Here is a 27,900-nt window from a genome sequence, read left to right as displayed (position 1 = left end):
GGTCACCTCGGAGCCTTCTCTTCTCCAGACTGAACAGCCCCAACTCCTTCAGTCTGTCCTCATAGGAGAGGTGCTCCAGCCCTCTGATCATCCTTGCGGCCCTTCTCTGGACACGCTCCAGCACCTCCACATCCCTCTTGTAATAGGGTGTGGCCGGTTGACGTTGCCCCCTTAAGAAAGGGAATATGGTGGACGGAAGTTGGTAAACGGAAGGAATAGTCTAAACTAATTTCATTGGACGAGTGGGAGGAAGCACCTTCTGAGCTGGGACTATACTGGACATTTCCAGCACTTCTCAGTCAGTCTTGCTTCCGCCTTTGCATGGTGCAGCAGCTCTGCAGCTAACTCTGTGCTGGGCTTTCTGCCAAGGCCCCGGCCTTGAAATCCAGACACCAGGCCTGTATACTAACTCCCTTTCAATTAACACGAACTGCTTCTAACTTTTTTTTCTCTCTTTCCTTTCCCTTTCTATCCCATTCTGGGGAAAGGGGGGGGGGAGAGGGGAGAGCGGAGGTGGGGGACCCCTCTGCCGAGGGGTTTACTCTCATTTCTGTGTTACTCTGTTGTATATCTTTGTATATATTGTAGATATTGTAAATTTGTAAAAATCTCCCTGCAAACCCTACATCGCTTTGTAAATATAGCTCCACTGCTTTGCTAATTCAGCTTGCGAGTTTTTTTTTTCCTTTCCCTTCAATTTTTTTTTTTCCCTTTTACTTTACAAAGGGGGAAGGGAGGAGGCTTCTTGGCCTTACCCCTTCCATCCCACGACATAGGGGCTCCAGAACTGGACGCAGTACTCCAGGTGGGGTCTCACCAGAGCTGAGTAGAGGGGGAGGATCACCTCCCTCGACCTGCTGGCCACACTTCTCCTCATGCAGCCCAGGATCTGATTGGCTTTGCGGGCTGCAAGTGCACATTGAGAGCTCATGTTGAGCTTTTTGTCCACCAGCACCCCCAAGTCTCTCTCCTCAGGGCTACTTTCCAGCCAGTCACTGCCCAGCCTGTATTTGTGCCTGGGATTGCCTCGACCCAGATGCAGGACCCTGCACTTGCTCTTATTGAACTTCATGAGGTTGGCTTGTGCCCACCTCTCCAGCCTGTCAAGGTCCCTCTGGATGGCCTCCCTTCCCTCCAGCGTGTCTGCTGCACCACACAGCTTGGTGTCATCAGCAAACTTGCTGAGGGTGCACTCAATGCCACTGTCCATGTCACCCACAAAGATGTTGAATAAGACAGGTCCCAGGACCGATCCCTGAGGGACTCCGCTTGTCACTGGCCTCCACTGGGACATGGACCCATTGACAGCCACTCTTTGGGTGCGGCCATCAAGCCAGTTCCTTATCCATCTAGTGGTCCACCCATCAAACCCATGTGTCACCAGTTTGGAGACCAGGATGTGGTGCGGGACAGTGTCGAAGGCTTTGCTCAGGTCCAGGTAAATGACATCAGTTGCTCGCCCCTCATCTATTAATTTTGTCACCTGCTCATAGAAGGCCACCAGGTTGGTCAGTCAGGATTTGCCCTTGGCAAAGCCATGCTGACTGTTTCCAATCACCTCTTCACTATTCTTTTGAGCGAGTAGTGATTCCAGGAGGATCTGCTCCATGATCTTTCCAGGCACAGAGGTGAGACTGACTGGCCTGTAGTTCCCTGGTTCCTCCTTCTTGCTCTTTTTGAAGATGGGGGCAATGTTTCCCCTTTTCCAGTCTGTGGGGACTTCACCAGATTGCCATGACTTTTGAAATATAATAGAGAGGGGTTTAGCAACCTCATCTGCCAGTTCTCTCAGCACCCGTGGGTGTATCCCGTCGGGTCCCATGGACTTGAACACTTTCAGGTTCTTCAGATGATCACGAACCTGATCTGCACTTACAATGGGCAGTTCTTCCTCCCCGTCCCTGGCTTTGACTTCCATAACATCAGGAGTGTGGCTAGAGGCCCTTGCAGTGAAGACTGAGGTAAAGAAGTTATTAAGTACCTCAGCCTTTTCCTCATCACTTGTGACCATGTCACCATTTTCCTTTCTGAGGGGGCCCACACCTTCCCTAGTCGTCTTCTTCCCATTAATATACCTGTAAAAGTTCTTAGTGTTCCCTTTAATCTCCCTGGCTAGATTCAACTCAAACTCTGCTTTGGCTTTCCTAACCAGGACTCTTGCTGCTCGGGCAGCTTCCTTATATTCCCCCTGTTCTACCTGTCCTTCTCTCCACTTCCTGTAGAGTTTCCTTTTAAGTAATAGTGTGTCCAGTATCTCCTTGCTCATCCAGGCAGGCCTCCTAGCATTCTTACCTGATTTTCTCTTTGTTGGTATACAGAGCTCCTGGACACAGAGGAGGGGGTCCTTGAATACTGACCAGCTGTCCTGGGTCCCTCTTCCCTCCAGGTCTTTGTCCCACCACACTTTGGCTAGCAGATCCTTGAAGCGATCAAAATCTGCACGCCTAAAGTCTAGGGTCGTGAGCTTGGAATACTTCCTCCTGATTGCCCTGAGGAGATTAAATTCAACTGCTTCATGGTCACTGCAGCCAAGGCCGTCTCTGAGCCTCACATTGCTTACCAGCCCTTCCCTGTTGGTGAGAACAAGGTCCAGCATAGCACCTTTTCTTGTTGGTTCCTCTACCATTTGGAGGAGGAAGTTGTCTTCTATGCAGTCCAGGAACATCCTGGATTGATGGTGCCTTGCTGTGTTGTCCCTCCAGCAGATGTCCGGGTGGTTGAAATCACCCATGAGGACCAGGGCTTGTGACCTGGAAGCCGCTTCTATTTGCCTATGGAGGGCCTCATCTGCTTGGATCTGCTGGTCAGGTGGCCTGTAGGAGACCCCCACAGTAATATCTCCTTCCCCTGTCCTGCCTTTAATTTTAACCCATACGCTCTCAACTAGCTCATCATCCCTCCCCAGTTGGAGCTCCACTGATTCCAACTGGCTATTGACATAGAGGGCAACACCTCCTCCTCTCCTTCCCTGCCTATCCTTCCTGAAGAGTTTATACCCATCTATGCCTACATTCCAGTCATGGGATTCATCCCACCACGTTTCAGTAACAGCCACTATGTCGTGGCATCCCAGCAGCACAGTGGCCCTTAACTCGTCCTGTTTGTTGCCCAAGCTGCGCGCATTCGCATAGAAGCACTTCAGCTGGGCTGGCCCTGTCCTCCTCTTGTGCCAAATCCCCTCGGTTTCCACAGAATGTCCTGGTGGATCATTCGTGGCTTGCCTCAGGGCAGCAAGTTGAGAGCCCTTACCAGCTCTCCTTCTCTCTACTGCTGGTGAGCTGCCCCTCTGTTTGTCACCAGCCAGCAGGAGACTATTAACCCCTTCCCCTTAATCCTCTCATTCTAGCCTCACTTTTACAAAGCAAAGTCATCCCATTCCTAGCATTCCTACCCTGAGCTGGAAAGCAAAGGCCACAGTGATCTGAGGAAGGTAAAAGGTCCCTGCCCACAGTCCTTCTTACATTACCCCTGGCTCAGTTTCACAGAATCACAGAATCACCAAGGTTGGAAGAGACCTCAAAGATCATCAAGTCCAACCCATCACCATAGACCTCATGACCAAACCATGACACCAAGTGCCACGTCCAATCCCCTCTTGAACACCTCCAGTTTCCTAAGGAATTAAGGCTATGCAGCTGCACCAACCTCATTTCTTAGTTCCTAGTTATGATTTTTGATCTCTTAGAATCATAGAATTGTTAGGGTTGGAAGGGATCTCAAGGATCATCTAATTCCAAACCCTGCTGTGCCATGGGCAGGGACACCTCACACTAGATCAGGTTGCTGAGAGCCACATCCAGCCTGGTCTCTCTTGCCCAATCCCACAAGATTTGACTGAGGAAAAGAGCTTACAAAGGCCAACCAAAAGGGCAGAGGGAAGAGACACCTTAAATGCTGTCACTGAAGAGAGAGATCTTCAGCCTTCCTGTTGCTGACCAACCAACAGAATTAGCAGAACCCACTTTTTAGTATTTTAAGCCTAAATTATCCCACTGAAGGAACTGGCTGTCCCCTTTCACTCTCAATCTGTAAAGGCCATGAAGCCACTGAGCACAGAGACTCTAAGCAAACCAAAAGGGGGTTACTGTTCTGCAGCCATGGAAGAATGGAATAAACCAGCAGTCCAGAATTCAAATACAAACTAGCACAAGTTAGCTGATATCAGAAGACTGATGCTGATTGACACCTGTCAATGTAGTCCTCAGGCCATCCACTCTGCCAGTAGAGGAGATAAAATACAATATTATAATCCCTCCTGTCTTATAACAGAAATTCACAGATTCATGGAATGGTTTGTGTTGGAAGGGAAAGTCTCTTAAAGATCATCTAGTTCCAACCCCACTGCCATGGGCAGGGACACCTCCCACCAGCCCAGTTTGCTCAAGGGCTCATCCAGTCTGGCCTTGAACACCTCCAGGGAGGAGGCATCCATGACTGCCTTGGGCAACCTGTTCCAGTGTCTAAGCATCCTCACTGTAAAGAATTTCTTTCTAATCTCCAGTCTAAACCTGCCCTCCTCAGATTTCAATCCATTTCCCCTCATCCTATCACTATAAGCCCTTGTCAGAAGTCCCTTCTCAGCTTCCTTGTAGCCCCCTTCAGGCACTGGAAGACTGCTCTAAGGTCTCCCTGCAGCCTTCTCTTCTTCCAGCTGAATAGCTCCAACACGCTCAGCATGTCCCCATAGGGGAGGCTCTCCAGCCCTCTGATCATCTTCATGGCCTCCTCTGGACCTGCTCCAGCAGCTTCATGCCCTTCTGGGGGCACCAGAACTGGATACAGTACTGCAGGTGGAGCCTCACGAGAGCAGAGGAGCAGAATCCCCTCTCTTACCCTGCTGGTCACACTTCTTTTGATGCAGCCCAGTACACAGTTGCCTTCTGCACTGCAGGTGACCAGTGGTGGCTCATATTTTGAGTTTTTCATCAACTCACACCCCAAGTCCTTCTCCTTGAGACTGCTCTCCTCACCCAGCCTATAATTGTGCTTCGGATTGCCCCAATGCAGGCGCTGGACTTCGCACTTGGCTTTGTTGAACTTCATGAGGTTGGTGTGTGTGGTGAAGGCACATTATGCCCCGATACTGAATCTTGTCCCAGCATGTGGGCAAGTTCCCCCTCCTCCAGGAGGAAGACAAAAGCCAAGGCATTAGCCAGGCTTGAACGCACCCAGCGCATGCAGCGCTCGTGCTGACACCAAGTATGGGCATAATTCTCGCTTCACCCTTTCTATAGGCTGAAGCCAGTTGTTTATGAGAGTGCCCATTGGTCAAGCCCAGCCTCAAGGAATCTATAAGTATCACCCCAGTTGGTGAACAAGTTGCCCCCTCATTCACTTTGTGCTTGCTCGAGAGAGTAACTCTCGAGCTGCAGCCTTTGCCATTGAGCTTATTGTTGTTAGCTTCTGTTATACATGCACGCATACTGAAAGTCCGTGCATGGTGAGAAGCCTAGAGGGAGGACCTTTGCTGTTTCTGAGGAGCTCAGCGTCGCTACAGCCAGCCGTACCGACCGGGAGAGCCCACCGTGCCACCGGAGGACTGGACCAACCCCCCCCCCGCGGGTAAGATCTGCCCAGTTACCGGGGAGAAGGGACTCGATCGATACCGAGTCCACGTATGTCTAGCCCCGCCGTAGCGGGAGAGGAGCCGCCGAGTGCCGCTCTGAGGAGCTGCCGAGTGCCGCTCTGAGCCCTGTGAACCTCAGGGAAGACTAAAGCATTGTTCGTGCCTATACTGCACCGAACCCGGGACCACTACGAGAGTCCCGTTGCTCCTTTAAGATCAGTAAACGAGAATCCGCCGCCTAACGTAGCCGCATTCTCTCCCCGAGGCTGTTTGCATCAGCCCCGAGAACCGCCGTGATTGGGCCGACCCCCGTAGCTTTGCCCGCTGCCCATCGTTCGAGCCCGCCTACCGGCCACCGTCATCCCGCCCTGCCATGCGAGCCACGGGCCGACCTCGACCAGGACCGATCCCTGTTGTCTGAAGGGAATCGAATATCTTCCGCATGCTTTCCATCCACTAATACTCAGTTCAAAGTATCCGCGTCTAGCAGAGTAAGCGCTGACGCATAGAAAGATTGTAATATTGCTGTGTATAGCCAGAAGCCGCCCGCGTCCCTCTGGATGGGTCCCTTCCCTCCAGCACATCAACCTGACCACACAGCTTGGTGTCCCCTGCAAACTACCTGAGGGTGCCTCAATCCCACTGTCAATATCACTGAAAAAGATCCAATATCAATCCCTGAGGGACACCACTTAGAATCAAAGAATCATAGACTCAACAAGGTTGGAAAAGACCTCAAAGATCATCAAGTCCAACCTGTCAACCAACACCTCATGCCTATTAGACCATGGCACCAAGTGCCACGTCCAATCCCCTCTTGAACATCTCCAGGGATGGTGACTCCACCACCTCCCTGGGCAGCCCGTTCCAATGACGAACAACTCTCTCAGTGAAGAACTTTCTCCTCACCTGGAGCCTAAACTTGTCACTGGTCTCCATTTGGACACTGAGATGTTCATCCCAACTCTGCCAGTCAACCATCCAGTCAATTCCTCATCCAGCAAGTGGTCACCCTGCTGCGATTAAGAGACGGGGCGCAGCCTGATGCAGGCCAGGTGTCCACTTTATTATACAAAATTCTTCTTTATAAAACTAATACAATGCAAAAGCAGTTTATGACAGGACCAGGGACTCTGTTACATCAATCTGCTATATGCCTGAAGTCTTACACTCTCAGGTCATAACAACCACTCATAATCAAATATCTGCCCTCCTCCAACAGCACTGCTGCAACGAGTTCCCACAGTTCACAAGCCATCAAGGCCAACACTGTCTCCTTCTTATCAGTCCAGCAGTGCTTGGAGCTCGGCTCTCCAAGATTCAACCCTTCACCCTTTGGACTCGAGTCCAAATGCATGGAAGCTAGGCAGAGTCTATTAAGTATGTACTTGAAAACCCATGGTGACTCTAGCATTGTATTACAACCAAGTTATGATAGTTACAAATATATAGTCTCAACAACTAAAAACCCCTACAATTAATTCAGTGAAGCCATTTTCTGGCAGATTAAATTGGAGACCAGAAACAAGGACTGTAATAAAAACCGTGGGAAAAAAAAACCAACAACCTACACTTGAGAATGCACTAGGAGACACAGACCTTCAGATTTTCAGCAAATTTAAGCATCCTCATGCATTCAATTTTCCTGTTCTCTTAGCATACTTGTACAACACCTCCCCCCCCTCCCCCCCCCCCGAGTGTTCAACTCTAGCCTACAAAGCTTTGGTCTGTCTTAATTACTCTGACCTCCTTATCCAATTCTTGGCAAAATTCAACTTTTTCTTTTGAAAGTATTTCCTCTGAGAAGTTAACTGAAAGCCTGCTTCCAGAGACACAGATACAACTGTGCACAGTATCACTTTGAAAGAAAGAAAAAAAAAAACAACTCTATCAAATAAGAGCCTCAGTCTGAAAACTTTCCTCACTGCCAGGATTTTACAGACCTCTCAACTCAAATGTAGCATTGTGTTAGCACAGCTGTATCCACAAGCAAAAAAAAAAAAGCAAGGGGCTTATGCAAAAAGGATTCTAATTTCCATCATTCTTCTGGCTGCAAAAAGGGTTTACAGTCTTTTTTCCTTTTTCTCTTTTTTCCCCCCTTCAAATAATGCAAGGGCACAGAAAACAGAATACAGAATTAACCAGGCTGAAAAAGAACTTTGAGATCATCGAGTCCAACCTATCACCCAACACCATCTAAGCACCTAAACCATGGCACCAAGTGCCTCATCCAGGCTCTTTTTAAACACTTCCAGTGATGGTGTCTCAACCACCTCCCAGGGCAGCACATTCCACTGGACAATTACTCTTTCTGTGAAGAATTTCTTCCTCACATCCAGCCTAAACTTCCCCTGGCACAGCTTGAGACTGTGTCCTCTTGTTCTGGTGCTGGTTGCCTGGGAGAAGAGACCAACCCCCACCTGGCTACAACCTCCCTTCAGGGAGTTGTAGAGAGCAAGAAGGTCTCCCCTGAGCCTCCTCTTCTCCAGGCTAAGCAACCCCAGCTCCCTCAGCCTCTCTTCACAGGGCTGTGCTCCAAATCCCTCCCCAGCTTTGTTGCCCTTCTCTGGACACCTTCCAGCAACTCAACATCTTTCCTAAACTGAGGGTCCCAGAACTGGACACAGTACTCAAGGTGTGGCCTGAAGGGGACCTACAGGAAGGCTGGGGGAGGACTGCTTAGAAGGGCTTGGAGTGATAGGACAAGGGGCAATGGTTTGATAGTGGAGCAGGGGAGATTGTAACCAGGTGGGGGTTGGTCTCTTCTCCCAGGCAACCAGCACCAGAACAAGAGGACACAGTCTCAAGCTGTGCCAGGGGAGGTTTAGGCTGGATGTTAGGAAGAAGTTCTTCATAGAAAGAGAGACTGGCCATTGGAATGTGCTGCCCAGGGAGGTGGTGGAGTCACCATCACTGGAGGTGTTTAGGAGGAGTCTGGATGAAGCACTCGGTGTCATGGTTTAGTTGATTAGATCGTGTTGGGTGAATGTTTGGACTCGATGATCTCGAAGGTCTTTTCCAACCTGGTTAGTTCTATTTTATTCTATTGGCTTTTGGATTTCAGACAGTGCAAGACAGCACTATCTACTTAGTTACACACTGTGTTTTTTGCAATGAGAGTGGTGAAACACTGGAACAGGTTGCCCAGGGATGTGGTTGAGGCCCTGTTCCTGGAGACCTTCTGGGGCTGTAAACCAGTCCATGCATCAGGCTTGGTATATTTATCCAAAGTGGGAACATCACAGCCAAACTTACACATAGTTCTTTCTCCCTCTAGTTTCAGCTAGTCATCACTCCTGCCTAAACTAACCTTTTGCCTTCAGGCTTATTTTTAACCCTGGGTTCCAGATCCCACTCACTGGCAGCCTTTTAGGAGACTAAAGGATAAAGAGGTATTACTTTGAACTTGTCTCAGCATGACACTCTCAGGAGAGGTTTTAAGTCCCATTAGATTTGGGGTTGTTCAGCTGCCTCACAGCTGTCTGCCCACTTCTTCTATCTATTGCTGAAGCTGTAAACACAGAAATAAAAGCATTTGAAAATCCCATCTGAGAAGTGTGCAAGAGCTGGCCTGCCTCGGCTCCACTGACACAAACAGACATGGTATCACTCTTTCCAACAGGAGCCTACAGTGAGGCAACTGCTGAATGCCTCAGAAAACCCAGTCCTTAAGTTTTGCTGAACGTGGCAAGCTACCAAGAGAATTATCTTTGCTGTTAGGGATGTCTCTCTGCACCCCTTCCAGCTTCTTCTTCTCTTCCACTAAACAACCTTTTCCTGCTTGCTCCCATGGCATACTTTCCACATTACTGAAAAGGAATAAAACGCCAAGTCATTTCCTTTGGCACAGCATTTAATACTGAAGGATACGGCCTCTCCAACCTGATCTCCTTCTATGATCAGGTGACCCGTCTGGTGGACGTGGGGAGGCCTGTGGATGTGGTCTACCTGGACTTCAGCAAGGCCTTTGACACCGTCCCCCACAGCAAACTGCTGGCTAAGCTGTCAGCTTGTGGCTTGGACCACTACACTCTGTGCTGGGTTAGGAACTGGCTGGAGGGCCAAGCCCAGAGAGCGGTGGTGAATGGTGCCACATCCAGTTGGCAGCCAGTCACCAGTGGAGTCCCCCAGGGATCAGTGCTGGGCCCCATCCTCTTTAACATCTTCATTGATGATCTGCATGAGGGGGTTGAGTCAGTCATCAGCAAGTTTGCAGATGACACCAAGTTAGGGGCAGATGTTAGTCAGTTAGAGGGTAGAAAGGCTCTGCAGAGGGACCTCGACCGACTGGACAGATGGGCAGAATCCAGTGGGATGGCATTCAACAAGTCCAAGTGCTGAATGCTGCACTTTGGCCACGGCAATCCCATGCAGAGCTACAGGCTGGGGTCAGAGTGGCTGGAGAGCTCCCAAACAGAAAGGGACCTGGGGGTACTGATCGACAGCCACCTGAACATGAGCCATCAGTGTGCCCAGGTGGCCAAGAGGGCCAATGACATCCTGGCCTGCATTAGGAATAGTGTGGCCAGCAGGAGCAGGGAAGTCATTGTGCCCCTGTACTCTGCTTTGGTTAGGCCGCACCTTGAGTCCTGTGTCCAGTTCTGGGCCCCTCAGTTTAAGAAGGACATTGAAACACTTGAACATGTCCAGAAAAGCACAACAAGGCTGGCAAAGAGAGGCCTTGAACACAAGCCCTATGAGGAGAGGCTGAGGGAGCTGGGATTGTTTAGCCTGGAGAAGAGGAGGCTCAGGGGTGACCTCATTGCCCTCTACAACTACCTGAAAGGTGGTTGTAGCCGGGAAGGGGTTGGTCTCTTCTCCCAGGCAACCAGCACCAGAACAAGGGGACACAGTCTCAAGCTGTGCCAGGGGAGGTTTAGACTCGAGGTGAGGAGGAAGTTCTTCACCGAGCAAGTCGTTCGTCATTGGAATGGGCTGCCCAGGGAGGTGGTTGAGTCACCATCCCTGGAGGCATTCAAGAGGGGATTGGACGTGGCACTTGGTGCCATGGTCTAGTCATGGGGTCTGTGTTAATAGGTTGGACTCGATGATCCTGGAGGTCTCTTCCAACCTTAGTTATAAGGGATGTGGTTGTATCTCACAGTATAAGAGAATGACTGTACTTGATATGTTCATGTCTTCTTTTGCCTTTAAACATGTCAGAGAAATACATTTGGAAAACTGGCCTTCATTTGCATAACCTTTCAGAAGGTTCAAATCTTCTCAAATTCCTTGGCCTGCTATCACACAAAACTAGAACTTCACAGATTGCATTGGTTTGGAAAGGATCTATGGTTATCAGCGACGAAGATAGGAATCAATACGACTGACCAATATGATCGAGTATTGTTCCTTTATTGTTCCAGTGTTGCAGGCAGATGGTGCAGGCCTGAAGTGCAGGCCTATGGAGCAGGCCTGTAGTGCAAGTATAGCACAGTAAAGTGTAGAAGAAACAGGAGACAGGAAAGGCAGAAGAAGTGCGTAGCAAGGCAACTGCTACAACTTATATAAACTCGGAGTGCTCTGTTGGCATAGCTCCATTGGTTCCCTCTGAGTGACCACACATTGCACTATTACAGATTATTGGTCCAACCACTAATGACACAACGAGGTTGTTGATGCAGGTGCATATCCTGTTGTCCCAAGATAACTGTCCATGTTTATAGCTACCAGTGTCTTGTTTTAGTTACATGCTGCAGGCACAGCACTGTTTTGCTACACTGCTAGCTGATTCTGCATTTATGGCCTACCACCATGTCAGGCTCCAGGCCTGCACTGCCAGATTGCTCACACTGCTCGTTGCTGGCATTGCCACAAATCCCCTTTTTTGTTTTTGTGAGCAATCTGGTCGTGGGAGTTGTTCTCATCCCATACAAGATGCTACTGCAAACACAGAAGCAAGCAAGGTAAAGCTAAGCTGTGTAGCAAAAGCAAGAGTTCTGTAGTGCAGCATGTCTAACAGACTGATGTAACCCATACAAGGCACAAAGCTTAAGTTGAACTACTTACAATGCTCTACAGAGATGGCATAATACATGGTCAAAGATAACAAACATTGTAAAGAAGGACTTAGATCTTAACAGTTCCGATCTTTACATTTCACTCCTCTTATTGACAGAGAAGACTTGATTATGCCTGAATGCATTGCACAGAGATTGAGGCACAAATGCAATCCTTAGCACTGTCTTTTGCGATCTGCTTTAGGATTATGTTGCATCTTTATTTTCTCTAGGATGGTCAAAAATCATGAATTGTTTAATGGTAGCAAGATTTCTTTAATCTGTAAAGGTAGATCTGGCCAGGCTCTAGCTTCACAGACAGAAGACTTGCAGGCAAGCAGCAAGAGCAGAAAGAGCTTCATTGCATTGCCCAATATAAAATTACACTGAATAATGTGTTTTTGCTCATCCTAGTAATTCTGATCTCTTAATGTTCACACAACAGTAAAGCAGTCACAACACTCAGTTATAAGTTAGATGTTTTCTGTTGACATCTTGGTTTATCGTGACCGTCATTCTGGTCAGTGCTAAGCAGGTTTGCTGATTGTCATTTTCATGACAGTTGTGCCGTGTTCGTGCTGTCTTGCAGTGAGAGGGTTACAGCACATTGAAAAGTTGATGTTTCTAGTGTTACAACACTTTTTAGGGTTACAACACTTTCTAGGGTTACAGCATTTCTAGGGTTGATGTTTCTAGGGTTACAGCATTTCTAGGGTTGCCATGAGCTAATTTTTTGCTATGGGGTATTCTCTCTTTTCCCCTTTTTTTTTTTTTTTTTTTTAATAATCTCTACTGAGCAAAATGTAAAGATGAAACTGTATCCTCTAGGATGCCTACATTCAGAGGCACGCTTAGTTAACAAGAGAGAATACAAAGTTATCAAGCAACCACAATATTCAGTCCTAATTCACATGATGCTGTGGTACGTTCTTCTGAGTGATGCTGTTTGATCCCAGATGATCATAGCAGTTGTTGTGATCGATGTTCGACTGCATGGGAAATGCTGTGTCCTCGTGGTCTTGATTCTTCCGTTGTTTGTTGCGATGATTGTAGTTAGCAGAAAAGAAGGCTTGAGGTGACCTGATCGTGGCCATCCAGTATCTGAAGAGAGCCTACAAGAATGCTGGGGAGGGACATCCTAGCATGTCAGGAAATTACAGGACTAGGGAGAATGGAACAAGGCTGGGGATGGGAAGGTTCAGGCTGGATGTGAAGAAGAAATTCTTCACTGTGAAAGTGGTGAAGCCCTGGAATGGGTTGCCCAAGGAGATGGCCGAGGCCCCATGCCTGGAGGTGTTTAAGACCAGGCTGGACGAGGCTCTAGCCTGCCCGATCCAGTGTGAGATGTCCCTGCCCATGGCAGTGGTTGGAACTAAATGATCCTTGTGGTCCTTTCCAACCTTGACTCATTCCACGAGTCTATGATTCCACAGATTTTCTAACTAATTTTGAGTGGTTTTTGTTTGTTTTTAATGTGAGCTATTTTTAAATTTGTAATTAATGTTTTGCTTCATTTCTTTAATACTTTGAAATCTACTTTCAATAAATCTATTTCATTTTTGTTTGATTTCATTATATGGATTTATGGGGTTTTTTATTATTTTTTACATGTTTGCAATTGTTTTTATTTAATTTTTTAATTTATTTTCATTTCAATTTTGATTTTGTAAATTTTTTTTTAGTTTTTTCTTTTTAATTCTAACTTGAGTTGCTTCACGCTTTATGTTGAATGTATTTCTTGTATTATTTATTTTGTTTCTTTTTGTTATTTTATTTAATTTTTATCTATTATTTTCTATTAATTTATTACTTTGATATGATTAATATTTTGACTTTTAATCTAGTTCTTTTGTTTAGTCTTTAATTAATTTCAAATTTTGTTTTTAAATTTATTTCTATACTGTTTTAATTTGGTTTTTTCTTCATTGCATTTTATTATATATTTTTTTTAATCTGCACTTTTTAATTATTTTTTGTTAATTTTTTTGTTTGTTAGTTTTAATCTAATATTGATATAATTTTATTCAATTAATTTTTGTTATTTTGTATTTTAATTTTTCTTTGTTCTTTAAATTTTTATTATTATTTTTAACTTACTTTTTGTAATTTTTAATTTACTTCTTTTTTACCTTCTTTATTATAATTTTTCTTTTGTTATTGTAATTTTTTAATCTGCATTTTAATTTGTTATTCTAATCAATTTTTTCTTTTTCAATTTCTTTTATTTTTGTAATTTCTATTTTTTCTTTTTATCTAGTGTTTAATCTTTTGTTTTTTATCTTATATTCTTTATTGTAATTATTTTTTATTTTCCATGTTGATTTTATCTAATCTATTTTATATTCTAATTTTAATTTTTACTTTTTTATTATATTTTTTAACCTTTTCTATTAATTCTTTTTAATTATCATTTGTCATTTTAATTTTCTCAACTTTTTCTTTGTATAATTTTTTGGTCGTTTTAATCTAGTAGTCTTGATAATCCTTATTTTCATTTTTTTGCTAACAATTCTTATGTTTTTCCCTGTTAATAGCTATTCTGTGTTAGTAATCTTTATGATTTTTCCGTGTGTCATATTTTGTTTTTAATATTTTGTTTTTATTGTTGCTCTTCTTTTTTATTACTATTCTGTTATTTAGTACTCTATGTTTTGTATCCAGAGTTTTTGTGCTTTTGTTATATATTTTTTTTTTTAACCTTTTTTTTTTTTTTTTTTTTTTTTCTAGTCTATGTCTAAGAAGGAAATATAAAGACATTACCTTAGCTAAGGAATACTTTTTTTTAAAATGAATACCTATTTACTACAAGTCTTAACTATATTACATGGAGCTCCTTTGAAATGCCATGGCACACAACTAAGAAGGTTCAAACCAAAAGAAATCTTACAATGTGATCTCATTACTAAGTACTTACACCTTACTACAATTACTATGTACTAGGTATCTATAAATATAAAATGCTTACCATTCATTATGCTTACCAGGAAAACTTAGCAAAACTCTAAATAACAAATCTCTTAAGGACATTGCAATCAGAAATTAAGAAATTATCACTGTAACTTTAAATCAGAGCAGAGCTTTGGTTGGCAAGAGTAGTACTAGAAAATCCTCCCTTTTCTCGGGGTGGGGGTAGGGGTGGGTGGCTAGCAAGGTGTGACCTAGTTGCTATTGTTTCTGTATTAGGGTCTTAACGACTTGCAGCCTATCGTGTCTGAACGACCATTGTTCCACCCATACTGGATTATGTTTTCTCCATTTTAATTTGAGGGTTGATTGCTGATTAGTAGCCACTACAAAGAAGGAACGGTAACAAGTTTTGCTCCTAGTTGACTTAAGGCATATCAGCCCAATAGAGCAACTGGAAGGGTTAACATGTACGGTCTTACAGTGATTGATTTGCGGTAGTTAAAAGCTAATTGCACTGGCTCTTTGCTAACCCAGGTTGTTTGGATACCTTTTAAACACATGACTTCAACATTTGCCATGAGCAATGACTAGTGACCATTCCATTTATGACCAGGTATAATGATGACATCGTCTCCAGTATCCATAATAATTGAAAATTGTATCATTTGTCCACAAGGGTGTCTGACAGATAAAATCTGTTCCAGTTTTCTCTTTTGGATTTTTAGGGCTAATGAGGTAGTAGGCATATCAGTGGAACCTGAGCCTTCTTGCCCTTGGATTCTGTTATAAGTTTTAGGCACTTGGGACTGAGATGGTATTAGCTAAGCAATTTCTGTCCCAACAAGAGTGCTAACAGGAGAGGCAATGGTATCGAGCATAATTTTCATAGCCCAGTCATAATCAGAATGTATTGAACCAGGAATTATAAGAATGCCCTGTCTAAAGATAGACTGTCGTCTGCCAATTAACAGAGCAGAGGGTCTGTGACCCAAAGGCCCATGCCAGTTAAACTCGACAACGCTTTGTGGATTCAAAAGGTGATATGCGGCTGTTGTCAGGTCCGCTATGCGCTGCCAGAGGGGGCTGGGGGGGGGGGGGGAAGGGGGAGGGGAAAGTGGGGGGCGCGGTCCAAGGACCCTGGTTTGGTGTCATCGTGCGGGGTATATTCACGCTGCAGGAGCAGCTTCTGCGACGATCTCGAGTAAAATGATTAGATTTGTGACCCTTTCGAGTCTGTCCAACAGTCAGACACTTTAAGGTACCTAGGTTTCTCAGAGGCACGATGATTTCAGGACTGCTTCTATGGCCGTGGCTAGATACATTGCTGCTTGTCGATGCCTTCATTCGTTGTGGTCCTGCAGTCATGAGGCAGTGGCACCTGTTGATAAAATGCTGAGAACCTATTTAGTTTCTTCATTAGCATTATCAAATGCCAAAATATCCACATTTCTACCTTCCTATCGTGAGTCAGGTCTGAATTAGTATTGAATGCTGTATGTAAGGGATGGTATTGACAAAGGAACCAAGTGTCCCTGTTAGACCCTGCTCAGTAATAAGAAACACAGGATCAGAGTTATTGTCCTGGATGGTGGACCACCCTTTGATCACTACATCCTGACTTAATTGCAAAACATTCTCAGGAAGCTGCATTTGTTGATAAGATCTGGCAAAGATCTCGCCCCAATGAGATGGGTAATGGTGACACCTCGTAAAGTCTGCTGGCTGCCGGGGCATGGCTTCTCAGGCATTTGCAAGTGAATTGTCAGTTAATTGAGGAGTTGCAAGGGCTAAGACGGTGTGACTTTCAAGTCTGCTTGCTGCTGAAACTCAGACAGCACTGTCTTACGATGTAACTTTGTTGCAATCAGAATACCATCCATAGTCTTATAGATGTCACAAGTCTATGTCACAATGAGTCTGTTTAAGTGGGAAGAGAGTGCCTTCAGGATTCAAGCATGCCTTCAGGCTACCCGTTGATACCGGTGAGTGGAGTCTGCCTTAATCGATGACTCAGTAGATGCAGACTTTGTTAAGTCCTCCGAGTGTGAGCAAATTGTAAAGAAAACGATCCTTCAAATTAATAATAATCAGGTCCCAATTTGTGGGGACTGGGAGTTGGGAGGCCAGGTTGTAAGGCACCCATCTCCTCCATGATCGCTCTCAGACCTCGTAGTAAACACCATTTGCTGACATACGTGTGTCAAAAGGGATTAACAAATGTGTTGAAAACAACTGATTGATTACAGCAGTTGTGTATCCTGACTGTAGCCCATAGGTAGCTATGGCTTGTCTAGCTCCTGTTAAAGAACATTAGTCAGTTCAGATGACCATAGTCATTGTTAACCTTCTCCATCTGTGACTACATTTTCCACAATACCTTTCCACCAGCGCAGCGCGACAGTTGCCTGTCCCTCCCACCTCCCGATCGCCCCATCGGGACTCAATTGAAATCTCCGTCCGAGGCTATACTCTGCTAATGACTGGAATGTAGGGGGCGGGGGGGGGGGGGTGTAGCCGGTGAAACTGCTGGGAGGAAGTGGCCGCTGGGGCCGTTCTTGCCGCTACCGTGGGGGTGGCTGTTGCCGGGGCCGCTGTTGCCGGTGGTGCGTCGGTCGATGCCGCTTGATCGGAGCCGCCGGTACTCGCGGGGGCCAGGGGGGGGTCGCGGGAGGCGTCGCCAGGAGAACTGCCAGAGCGTGGGGCGCCGTTGAGGTGGGCGCTGCCGGGCCGAGGGCTGCTGGGGTGAGCGCTGCCGAGGTGAGCGCTGCCGGGGTGGTGGGGGCCACCATCGGGGCGGCCGGGGCTCGCGGCGGGGCGGGGGTGCAAAAATGCCGTGATCGCGAGCCTGCAAGCGCTCCAGGAGTTCTAGGGCAGAGTTCGCACTGTCCGGCTTCCAAGCCCAAGCCATCGCTGGCGGTATCAGGAAGATGTTGATGAAGGGGATGGAAAACGCCGAGCCGCAGGTTTCGCCGCTTGCCTTTTTTTTTTTTTTTTTTTTTTTTTTCTCTCTGGGTTTCTCCGCTGGGTGCGGGCGGCTGTGTCGGTGTGTTAATAAACACGGTGTGCTGGCCAAGATGGCGGAGGTGCCGTCTCCTTTGTCTAATTCTTGATGCGTAGCGACCTCCATTTTGATTTCGCGCGCCTTATCAGTTCGATCAGGATTCGCTTCTGCCGCTATTGACGTGGCAGGAGCAGATTTTTCCACGCAAAAGGACGGTAATAGAGAGACGCGATTTGTGTAGAAGGAGTAGCGGGCAATTGAAATTGAGGAGGATGCTGACGGAGCGGCAGACGATGTGCAAGGAGAGACGTGGGGGGGGCGGAGGGTGGGGAGTGCCTTCCGCGTCTCTCGTCTCGGTTAGAACCAAACGCCGCAGCAGCTGAATCGGGAGTATCCTGCTCTGCTTTTTCCGATTGCAGTGTCCGTGACGATCCGTCACACGGTGCTATAGCGAAAAGCTGCTTTTTTAAGCATTTAGCACCTCATCCCACAGCTGGGCTGCAATTTCGTTCCATGCTTCGGAAGTAAAAGCTTAATTGCCGTGGGGATGACTCTGGGCTCAGGCTAATAGCCCTTTTACGATCCCAGAATTGCCAGTAATACCTCTCACGGAGAGGATAGGTGGAAGGTGTTTAGCACAGCCTCTTCTGTGGTGGCGTGCTGCCCCTTGCCTCTCCCCGGTCGCTCACCGGGCCAGGGTGAGATTCACTTCCTTTGTGAGCGCGCGCGCGCGCTGCTAATTTTTCCAGCACCGGGGCAGTGCTGTCTGACCGGCTTTCCGTATCGCTCAGACGTACCTCTCTCTGCTGACTCGATCAGTATTGTAGTCCGAGGATCCCTTGTCCATGAGTTCAGGTTTATTCGGGCACCAGATGTAGGACGACGGAGATTGGGAATCAATACGGCTGACCAATGTGATCGAGTATTGTTCCTTTATTGTTCCAGTGTTGCAGGCCGATGGTGCAGGCCTGAGGTGCAGGCCTATGGAGCAGGCCTGTAGTGCAAGTATAGCACAGTAAAGTGTAGAAGAAACAGGAGACAGGAAAGGCAGAAGAAGAAGTGCGTAGCAAGGCAACTGCTACGACTTATATAAACTCGGAGTGCTCTGTTGGCATAGCTCCATTGGTTCCCTATGAGTGACCACACATTGCACTATTACAGATTATTGGTCCACCTACTAATGACACAACGAGGTTGTTGATGCAGGTGCATATCCTGTTGTCCCAAGATAACTGTCCATGTTTATAGCTACCAGTGTCTTGTTTTAGTTACATGCTGCAGGCACAGCACTGTTTTCCTCCACTGCTAGCTGATTCTGCATTTATGGCCTACCACCATGTCAGGCTCCAGGCCTGCACTGCCAGATTGCTCACACTGCTCGTCGCTGGCATTGCCACAGACACCACCTATGAGTGCAGCAGTACTAGACATGATGGAGCTTCAGTATGAGCTGGAATCCAAAGAGGCCAAATGGTATGCTACCATAGACATTGCTAATGCATTTTTCTCTATTCCCATAGCAGAGGAATGCAGGCCTCAGTTTGCTTTCACCTGGAGAGGAATCCAGTACACTTTCAACAGATTGCCAATGGGCTGGATCCACAGCTCAAGCATCTGTCATGCAGTGATCCACGATGCTCTGGAGAAAGGCGGTGCTCCAGAACACATCCAGTTCATCGATGATATCATCGTCTGGGGTAAAACTGCTGAGGAAGTCTTTGAGAAAGGTAACAAAATCATTGACATTCTTCTGAATGCAGGTTTTGCCATCAAACGAGACAAGGTGAAAGGACCTACCACAGAGATTCAGTTTCTGGGAGTTCAGTGGCAGGATGGACGCCGACACATTCCAGTGGATGTGGTAAATAGAGTCTCTACCATGGCAAGTCCCACCAACAAGCAAGAGACCCTATGTTTCTTGGGGATAGTGGGATTTTGGAGACTGCACATTCCTGGATACAGTCAAATTGTGAAACCTCTGTATGATGTGACTCGAAAGAGAAACCATTTCCACTGGGGACCTGAACAGCAAGCAGCCTTTGACCAGATAAAGCAAGAGGTAGTTCAAGCAATGGGTCTGGGACCTGTCCGAGATGGTCCAGACATTAAGAACATTTTGTACACGGCTGCAAGTGACAATGGTCCAACCTGGTGCTTATGGCAAAAAGCTCCAGGTGAGACACGTGGACGACCTCTTGGTTTCTGGAGTAGAGGTTACAAGGGAGGACACTGCTGCCCACTGCAGGCTTGAAAATTAATCAAACTCTATAAGCATTACAATAAATAAGGTAAAAAAGGATAGCAAAAAGAATAAAGTGTTGGTGTCTGCAGCTTGTTACTGAGGCAGGATTTGTTCCCAAAGGATTTGTAGCTGAAAGCTTTGTAGAGAGAAGGTTTGTAGGGTGTAATTCTTTTGTAGCAGCACTCAATCCTTTCTCCAGTCAAACAAAACTGTCCCAGGGACTCAGTTCCTCTGGGGTTTCGCCTCTCGGCCCAGCAAGATGCGTGTCTGCCCTCTGGGCTTTACAACGCTGAAAATAGCGAGGGGTCCTTGCTGTCTTGTCTGGGTAAACTGAAACACAGTTCAGCTTCCAAGCAAAGCTCGTGGTTCCTTCCAGAGCATGGACAATTGCAAGACAAGGCTCTGGCTCTTTGGGCTAATACTTATAGATTTCCCGAGGCAATAATGGCCAGTAGCAACACAGATCTAGGGATAAAACCCTGGTATTGCAATCTATAGAAAGCCTTCTTTCCAAATGTGGCCAAAAGCACGCCCACCTGGCTCATTCTGGCTCTGAGACATGTTCAAGCAAGCCTAAAGAACCAGATCTACTAACTTCTGCCTCTTTGTCTGATTCAGAGTAATTTTGAGGCTTTTTGTCCATCCAGGACAGATGTGAAGCAAAGTGCTGGTGAGCTACTATTGAAGGGAGAAGTGATGAGTAAAATATAAGTCCCAGTTTTGAAGCTATTTCTTTGTCTGGTGTTGGTGCCTGTGCTCATGGAAATGACAAGAGGCAACCATCAGCCAGAAGTCAAAGGGTTCACATTTCAGCCTCCTGCAAACTCACCCTTGGGGATTAATCAGATCCCTTTGCCTGCTTCATTCAAATCGTGCCTTTGTCTGCGTGACCACTCAAGACAGTTGTAGTGGGTTGAGAAAGAAGGCCTAACTTTCCCTCCCTCACAAAGAGGAAAAAAACCACAGCTAACTCAGGAGAAGCGAAGGGATGCTATATTTACAAGCAATGTGAAAATGCAGGTTGTATATATACACAATTGTCTCGGTCCGGAGACACAGTTCTTTTAAATATTCCCGTGTTGTGAAATTAGAGGCACAAACGAGGCCAAAATATCAACAGCTAGACTATTTATTACATAAACAAAGTGGACATAAGAAGGGGAGAGGGAGAAAATAGAGAGGGAGAGAGAGAAGAGAGAGAGAAGAGGAAAGGAATTATATTACCACACCCCTCATCCCCCCCAATACAGTTTGAGTCTGTGGAGGAAAGGTGCTGCAGGAGATGTTGGGTCTGTAGAGAAACAGTGCTGAGGGTTTTGCTGGAGAAGAGCTGTGGTCCTCTGGGCAGCCTGAGTCTGTAGAGAAAGGGTGCTGAGGCTTTGGCTGGAGAAGAGCTGTGGTCCTCTGGGCAGCCTCTTTTCTCCGGAGCAGCATTGTCCCAGCTTTCCCTTCTCAGCGGCATGGTCCGTCTCCTGTGTTTTCCTTCATCTCCGTTTTTCTCCCCTTTAATCATCCAGTCTGGGAGACAAAGTCCCCCACATTGTTCTTCCACGTTTTTCTTCTCTGTTTTTCTCCTAAAGTAGCCAGTAGTGGCTCCAGTCTTTTATACAGTTTTTAGTCCTTAGGTATGTGTCCAAGTATTGTCCCTCAGGAATTCCAGGGGCAGGAAATAATCCTTAGGTAAATATCCAGGTATCGTTTCCCTGGAAATCTTTCTGTGCATTTCTGTGTGTTTGGGCAAGAGATCTGGATGGGGGGTGGAGGGGGGGCCCTCCGCCTCCTTGGCCTCCATCCAGACAAACCCCCCACATCCATTACACATCATTGTCTACCCTTTCCAGGGTGGAGGTTATCTTGTCCTGAAGGCGTGAATGGCTGGGTCATTGTTGTAGGCCAGCTGTGGCCCAGTGAGCAATGTTATCTTTGCACCTTCCAAGAGTCCTTCCAGTGGCTCTGTCAGCTATTGTCTGCGCAAGCAGCAAGTGATTTTATCTTTGTCGTCTCACACTAAGAGAGACAAACTTTTAGTCTCTCACAACAATATATACAGTATTTACAATATATATACAGAAATATACAGCAAGGGGAAAAAAAGAATACAGGAACGAAATTCCCTCCTCTGGACAGAGGAGGGTTCCCCCCCTGTACCCCGCTTTTTTCCCAAAAAGGGTTAGAGAGAAAAAAAGGCAGTTATTAAGGAAGAATGATTTTAGTAGGCCTCATGCAGGATTAGTGCTTATCTTATCCAAGGTCACTCTGGCTAGGTGCCCAGAAACAGGCAAGCTGGAAAGGGAGAAGGAAAGGAACGAACTGAGAAAAATTTCCAGTTGCACTAAAACTTAAAGCTGCATTCTACCAATGAAATTTGTTTAGACCTGTCTTTGTTTACAAAATATTCAGCCAGAGTGTCCCAGCACTGTCCCTTTCTTAAAGGCACAGCCTCAAACGGTCACAACAGTGCTGGACTTGACCACTTTCACCTTGCAGGATGTCAGCATCTTGTCTCACCAGTTTCAGGCCCCAGCAACTGAATGATCATAGAATCATAGAATTGTTTTCATAGGATCACAGGATGTCAGAGGTTGGAAGGGACCTCTGGAGATCTTTGAGTCCAAGCCCCCCTGCCAGAGCAGGACCATAGAATCCAGTGCAGGTGACACAGGAACACATTCAGATGGGTCTTAAAAGTCTCCAGAGAAGGGGACTCCACAACCTGCCTGGGCAGCCTGTTCCAGGTGTCTGTGACCCTCCTGTGATGTAGTTTATACCCATTACCCCCTGTCCTGTCACAGGGTGCAACTGAGCAGAGTCTGTCCCCTCCCTCATGACCCCCATCTCTCAGATATTGATAAACATTTATTAAATGCCCTCTTAGTCTTCTCCAGACTAAAAAGACCCAGGGCTCTCAGCCTCTCCTCACAGGGCACATGCTCCAGTCCTTCAGTCATCCTGATGTTTTCTGCTGGTATCCAGGGAGAAAATTCCCTTCTGGAGAGTTTTTTTTGGTGCTGGTGGTGTTAAAACTTGTTATTTGGATCTGAAAAGCACAGGTTTTCCTGCCAAGCAAAATGATACTTATGGAAAGGTTTCATTCTAATAGCCACCATTGTGCTTTATTTTTATGAAGTATTGATGGGTTTGTTCTTTTTGCATGGAGGCAAAGCAAACCATGAACTCCAGTTGTGCATTATGGAAGACTTATGGAAAATAAAGCTATTTTAAAATCCTTTCCTTTCACCACCACCTCCCCTTTCCCACCGTATCTGCCCCTTTTCCAACCCTACCCACCCCATTTTCCCCCTTTTTCCCCTCAAATCCCAGAGCACCTGGGCTCTGTTGGAGTCTCCTCCCACCCCAGGTGTGGCCACTTGGCCCTCCCCACCCAGTCCCCTATTTAATCACCCTAAGGAGGAGCAGAAGCCCTAAGCTGAGCCTATCTGGGCTGGGGCATCTTCCTCCCATCACTGGTGAGTGCTCATGGTGCACACTGGGTGGTGGTGACAACAATGGCTGGGGGGCCTGGTGGCCCTCCGGTTAGGTAGGAAGAACGTTTATGTCTTCTCCAATATCATCCATGGGTGCTGGCTAGGCTTCCTTACTGGGGCTGAACTCCTCTGTGTGGTGTCTTGGTTGGTTGAGGGTCTTGCCCCAGGCTATGGGATCACAGAATCACTAAGGTTGGAAGAGACCTCAAAGATCATGAAGTCCAACTTGAATGGGGATGGGTACAAAAATGGTGTGGAGGGAGCAGGGGCTGCTTAGGGAGGATGGCGGATGGTGTGGAGGGAGCAGATCGGGCTGCTCAGGGAGGATGGCGGATGGTGTGGAGGGAGCAGATTGGGCTGCTCAGGGAGGATGGCGGATGGTGTGGAGGGAGCAGATTGGGCTGCTCAGGGAGGATGGCGGATGGTGTGGAGGGAGCAGATCGGGCTGCTCAGGGAGGATGGCGGATGGTGTGGAGGGAGCAGATCGGGCTGCTCAGGGAGGATGGCGGATGGTGTGGAGGGAGCAGATCGGGCTGCTCAGGGAGGATGGCGGATGGTGTGGAGGGAGCAGATCGGGCTGCTCAGGGAGGATGGCGGATGGTGTGGAGGGAGCAGATCGGGCTGCTCAGGGAGGATGGCGGATGGTGTGGAGGGAGCAGATCGGGCTGCTCAGGGAGGATGGCGGATGGTGTGGAGGGAGCAGATCGGGCTGCTCAGGGAGGATGGCGGATGGTGTGGAGGGAGCAGATCGGGCTGCTCAGGGAGGATGGCGGATGGTGTGGAGGGAGCAGATCGGGCTGCTCAGGGAGGATGGCGGATGGTGTGGAGGGAGCAGATCGGGCTGCTCAGGGAGGATGGCGGATGGTGTGGAGGGAGCAGATCGGGCTGCTCAGTTCATTGAGACCAACTGCTGACCTAATAGAATAGAATAAACCAGGTTGGAAGAGACCTATCATTCAACACCACCCAATCAACTAAACCATGCAACCAAGTACCCTATCAAGTCTTCTCCTAAACACCTTCAATGATGGTGACTCCACCACCTCCCCTCTCTCTGTGTAGAATTTCTTCCACAATGGCCATTAAACCACATCCTGAAGTGCCAGGTCCACACACATCTGGAACACCTCTGGTGATGGTGATTCCTCTGTCTCCCTGGGCAGCCTCTTCCAATGCCTGACCATCCTTTCAGTAAAGAAATTTTTCCTTATATCCAACCTAAACCTCTCCTGGCATAATTCTAGGCCACTTCCTCTCATTCTATCACCTGGTGCTAGAGAGCAGAGACCAACCCCCACCTCCCTCCAGCCTCCTTTCAGGTAGCTGCAGAGAGCAATGAAGTCTTCCCTCAGCTTCCTCTTCTCCAGACTAAAGTAATTCTGAGTTAACTAAGCTTTAGAGAATCCTAAGTTGGAGTTGGCTGTGAGCACCAGGAACGGCTCCTGCACTTGGATAAAAGTGTTCATTCTGTAAAGAAGGTGCCCATAGTCTGTTGGTTTAGGAACAGACACTTCTTGGTAAAGCCAGTCTGTGAGTGTTGTGAAATATTAAGTACTCATCTCCATTTTATTCTCATCTTAGCGGGATTGCTCTCCCCAGTCTACTTGAAAGGACCAGGATTGCTGTCCCAGCCAGATGTAGGGAACATCCTCACCTACAGTGACATCAGGTATTCATTTTATGCATGCTGAACAGTGTAACATGGCCAGGAGGCTGCTCTCAAAGAGGAAACTATTGCTTTCAGGGGAAGAGGAGGCAAGAATGGCTCTGTCACATGTACCAGGCAGGCATGGGCTAGCAGTAGAGCAAGCTATGCTCACGGCCAGCCAGCCGACCATCCTGAACAGCAGCAGCAAGGTTGTGTTGGAAAGACTTCTGGGGAATCTCCAGAGGTGGGCAGGATTTTTGTGGGCAGAGGTTGTCCTGGCCTCAGATCCAGCTGCACATCTGTACCAGCTCTGTCTCACAGCCCTGGGGAGCCAGAGCTCCCAGCTGCCTGGGCCTTCTCTTAGCACTTTCCTTCCACTGAGGCTTTTGAGGTTGATGGTGCCTCTCTTGTGCTTTTGATTGTATGAAGTTCTGGGGTGTATGTATGGCTTGCAGGGTCAGGGTAGCTGTCTACCTTGGCACTAGTGAATCCTGAAGTGGGAAGTACTCTCTGTGGCACTGCAATTTTGATGAAGAGGGAATATCATCTAGAAAATGAAGAAGTGGAACAAGGAGAGATTCACAGATTTGGAGATTCACAAAGGTCGTTTTGTCCAATACCCCCGCAGTCAGCAGGGACACCTTATACTACATTAGACCACCTAGGACCACATCAGATCTGATCTTGAAGGTCCCTAGGGCAGGGCCTCAACCACATCCCTGGGCAGCCTGTTCCAGTGTTCTGCCTAACTATAGGTGGCAAGTCATGTCTGAGCCCAGAACAACTTGGTAGCCTTGCAGAAAGCTAGCCAACTAATTGGCTTACTTATTGGTTTGTCTGTTATTGTTTTCCTCTTTCCTTTCCACATGTGTAAGTCTGTATTTCCCCTCTGCTCCCTGTATGAAAAAGTCATTAGGAAAGCTAAACAAAACAGCTAGGTCTGTTTTGCTGTGCCTCCTTCTTGCAGTTTGATTCTGATTTTATTCCTCCTTGGTTATAAAGCTCAGCTGAGCATGGGTGCTGTTTTGCACATCAGAACAAGAAAGCGGACTTGCAGCTAACATGCACAATGCTGCCAAATGGTAAAATGTACTGAAGTAATTGCTGTCACTTCCCATGAACTGAAACACACCGTGTTTTAAGGTGAGAAAAGATCACTCTGGACTCAACAGTGAACATAGCTAGGCCCTGGAGTGCTAGGAGACTGCACAGACCTTCTTGTGCTGCAGTAGCAGCGTGTTCAGCGTGCAGGAGATGGATCCCAGTGACTTACCTGCCACTTCTTTTCTCCCTCCTGCAGAACTCACAGTGATGTGGCAGGATTCTAGGACAGGAGGCAATGGAAGGGGAATGCTGACATAGGAATGTTGCTTACCATGAGAGGAATTAGCTGAAAGAATTAATAGTTCCTGCTTCTTGCTGCAGCTGCCAGGGTGTGACAACAGATAAGCAAGTCTGCTTCCTATCCCCTCAGGTTCTACTGAAGGCACTGCAGACCCCAGCACTACTCTTTTCCTCTTGTGATGGACATAAGACATTATTAGAGCTAAAATACATACTTCCCAGGCCCAGTCAAAACCAAATCACATGGGAAAGCCTCTCTCACCTCACTGGGGTATATAATACAGTGATACAGCAGCTTGGGGAAGGCAAGTGCTATTTCTTGTCTGGACTATTTGAGCCCTTCAAGGCATCCTAGTGCTGCTTAAAGCCTTCTGCCTAGACATTGGTCTCCACCCCACACCTGTATGATGAGAAACATAGCCCTGAATTTAGGGCATGGAAAAAAAATCTGCTTTTTTCCAGGCTTGTAAGTAAGTGTAGAAAGGAAAAGTCAGGCCAAGCCCCTGCTCATAGCTGGTTTGAGGGGAGGTTCTCAAGACAAAATAAGGAGCACAAGCAATGGAACTTTACCTAATGCTTCAGGTACTTCAAGGGCTGGATGTGGCAAAGTCTTTGCCAGTAAATTTTGGCCAAAGTTCTGTGTGGTATGCATGGCAGGTGGTGCAGAAAGGTTTCAGTGGCCTTGGAGACAGCTTGCAAAATTCACCACTGCTTTCACAGCTGGCAAGCAGGATTACTTCAGCTGCCTCCAGCTCACGCCAGAGAAGTTTCACACCTCTCTGTCAGGAGGAGACAGCTACAGATTACATGAAAGCTGCCGCAATAGAAGCTGCTCAAATGTATTAAGCATCCATGAGCCAACCAGGACTCTTGTGCCTGAAGATCAATGGCCCCTTTCACAAAGGCCATACAATAATGTAAATGTCACCCTCTTGTAAGACAGCATTGCTTTGACCTGCTTTCTCAAGGCTAAGTAGGCATATGCCTTTCATTTTAATCACAGAATCACCAAGGTTGGAAGAGACCCCAAAGATCATCAAGTCCAACCCGTCACCACAGACCTCATGACTAAACCATGGCACCAATTGCCCTGTCCAGTCCTGTCTTGAACACCTCCAGGGATAGTGACTCCACTACCTCCCTGGGCAGCCCATTCCAATGGCTAATGATTCTCACAATGAAGAACTATCTCCTCACCTCCAGCCTAAACTTCCCCTGGTGCAGCTTGAGACTGTGTCCTCTTGTTCTGGTGCTGGTTGCCTGGGAGGAGAAGAGATCAAATCCCACCTGGCTACAACCACCCTTCAGGTAGTTGTAGACAGCAATAAGGTCTCCCCTGAGCCTCCTCTTCTCCAAGCTAAGTAACCCCAGCTCCATCAGCCTCTCCTCATAGAGCTTGTGGTCGAGGCCTCTTTTGGAATTGCTCTAGCCCCCCACCTTGAGTAGACTTTCCCAGCGCTGTGTATCTTTGAACGGGCTCCTAATCACAGTTGACAATGCCAGCAACAATAAAAAAAAAAACCACAGCTAGCCAGAGCCGGAGAAGCAAAAGGAATGCTATATTTACAAGCAGTTTTAGGGAATGCAGGGTATATATACACAATTTACAATATATACACAGAAATATACAGCAAAGTAATACAGGAACAAAATCCCCCACCCCCTTCTGGAGGAGGGTTCCCCCCCATACCCCCCCCCCTCCCCTTTT

This window comes from Melanerpes formicivorus, unplaced genomic scaffold (assembly GCF_026170545.1).
Source record: "Melanerpes formicivorus ecotype bairdi unplaced genomic scaffold, bMelFor1.0.p_v2 SCAF_9, whole genome shotgun sequence".
Taxonomy (NCBI): domain Eukaryota; kingdom Metazoa; phylum Chordata; class Aves; order Piciformes; family Picidae; genus Melanerpes; species Melanerpes formicivorus.
The sequence above is the reverse complement of the archived record's forward strand: the minus strand, read 5'-3'. Positions refer to the sequence as shown.